We start from the raw sequence: 2,523 nt of genomic DNA on the forward strand, positions 1-2,523 counted from the left end.
TTTTATTGTTCTTCTTGGGGGCCTTGGGAGCTATTTTCTCCTAGGAGGCTCTGGTGCCTGGAGATACCACTCTCTGCCCTGTCCTTGGGGCTGACTTACTGAGGAGTTGATACCAATAACCATTAACAACATATTTTCCAAAGCGGTCATGGCCGGAATAGAGAGGGGAGATGTGAACAAGGAAGATGTTATTGAAATGCACTTTTACACTGTTGCATGGGTTGGGGTGGGGCTTTTCTCTTACCACCAGGATGTCATGGGGTCACTGGGGGCTGGCCCCTCGCATGAGAGGAATGTCCACTGTGGCTTCTGTACCTGCCCCCATGGGAGCCCATCGCAGGGCCCAGAGGGAAGTCAGCCTGAGAGAGCCCAACCTGGAGCTGTCAGCCAGGGCACTGGGTGAGGTCACATGCCCCATCTTTGGACAGAGCAAATCTGTCATAGCTGACATCAGGGCGACACTGGAGGGTCAGTGTATCTCCAGGGGCCACCACAGGACCTAGTAGGACTGATAGGGTCGGTTTCCTAGACACACATGGAAGCGAAACGAGGTCATATTTTCAAGAGGATCAGGCTCCCCACACACCCCTCTCCCTGGATCTCTCCACTGCAGATTCTTCTGTGTCACTGGCTTCTGGAGCCCTAAGCTCTCTCGCCTCACCCACTCTCACATCCTACCTGGTGCTACATCTGAGATGAGGGTCCTCCCCACCTGTCTATTGATCCAGGGAGTTCTGGGGTAATGCTGTGAATTTCTCGCTTGAGATCAGGATCTCCAGGATCTGACTAGAGGAAGACCACACAAAGGGAAAGCTTGAGGAATAGCCGTAGCACCTGAATGTCTACCTGTGACCTGGGCTTATGGGGCTCACGGTGAAGAGGGCCCAGGACCACTCATTGGTTCAGTGCTGTGTGTCCAGGTGTTTGTAGCAGCCATCCCATCACACAGAACAAACCGGTCAAATTCCTGCCACCAGCCACACTAGAGGTCACGACGGGGCCTGGAAAGCTGAGAACATGGGTGGGTCAAACATTCCTGAAAGAGAACAGGCCGATGTGCTAAGGGGAGGGTGTGCTTGAGGACATCATATTCAGTGAAATAAATGGGCCAGTCACAGGAGGACAAATACTGCGTGATATCACTAACTGATAAATCTAAAAGAGTCAAGTCAACATTATGGAAGCAGAGAGTGGGGTCGTGTTGCCAGGGGCTTGGAGATGGGGCAAGTGGGGAGGCTTAATGGGCATAGAGTTTCAGTTTGGCAAGATGGTTAGGTTCTAGATTTCACCGCCTGCTGGACAACATCGTGTCTGTAGCTAACGACACCACATTGTGCACCTAAAAATTTGATAAGAGGGTAGATCTCATGTTCAACGTTCTCATGGTACTATAAATATAAAGAGGGAGCAGAGGGTGACACCCTCTCACTTTGTGGTGAGGACTCGGCTGTGGAAAGAGAAGAGATCCCTCCAGATCCCAGGACACAGCCTCCTCACCTGTGCCACAGGAAGTGTCTGCTCACCTATGACCATCCAGTTGAGAAGCTCGCTGGAAACTGACCAGCTTGTTTGGCTGTGATACTTGCAGTGGTATCTCCCATCAAGGTCATAGGTCAAGTATAGTATGATGAACTTGGACTTGTCTCTGTGCCTCAGTTTCTCCAGCTCTAAGTCTCAGGGCTTCTCACATGTGTTTTTCATTAATCAGTTTTGAATTCCTTTTCTCCATCCTCCAGATGCTTGGGGCAGGGGGGGGTGGGGTTTACATTGTCCCCAAGGAAGAAATAGGACCTGGGACGCCTGGGGTAGGTCTTCTGCCTGCAATTAGGTCTTCTGGCCTAGACACAGCCCTGAAAGAGAGACCCCGGTGAGCGGCCACTGACTCCTGAGCAGATGCCCACCTTCCCCGAAACTTTCAGTTCATCGATCTCAAGAGAGATCTCTTCCCACACGGGCGTTTGTCCCCATCCACCCCAAAACTCACTGAGGTAGAGGAGGACAGTAAAGGTGATGGCCATGGTGTTGCCTCTCACTGGATATGGCTGCACAGATGGACAAAAGCACAGAAAGCGGCAGAGCAGACCGAGCCGCGGGATGGATGGCTAGAGGTTTTCCCATCGGTGGGTTTAAAGGAATGTGGACAGGTCTTTTCCAGGGCTCCTGTTTTACTGTAGACCGCTGAGATCAGATCTGGGGTGCCACCTGGCCCCGAGCTTGTGGTTACCAGGCGTGGCCTCCTTCCTGGAGAGAGAGAAAGTGGGCACCAGGTTCCAACCCTGAGTCTGCCTCCTTGGCCACATACAAGCTGGGAATGACAGAAGTGTCACACTTCCATTCTCAGGACCTCCATATATGAGAATTACTTTTTCCTTCATCCTTCAGCCAGGCATCCAGCCGATGTTTACGTGAACCCCGAGATTATTCTAGGCCTTGGACATTCATCTGTGATCCATACAGATGGGCTCGCAGTGCTGGCCGAGGACAGATTATCTGTAACTAATTTTACAATCAATCACCAGTTCA

The 2,523-nt window shown here is 51.6% G+C and overlaps 1 pseudogene; it reads right to left on the minus strand.

The window, feature by feature from the left end:
- Nucleotides 1-240: 240 nt before the first annotated feature.
- LOC118611479 lies at nucleotides 241-2,018 on the minus strand (annotated as a pseudogene).
- Nucleotides 2,019-2,523: the final 505 nt, after the last annotated feature.

This window comes from Rousettus aegyptiacus, unplaced genomic scaffold (genome assembly GCF_014176215.1).
Source record: "Rousettus aegyptiacus isolate mRouAeg1 unplaced genomic scaffold, mRouAeg1.p scaffold_m13_p_14, whole genome shotgun sequence".
NCBI lineage: Eukaryota > Metazoa > Chordata > Mammalia > Chiroptera > Pteropodidae > Rousettus > Rousettus aegyptiacus.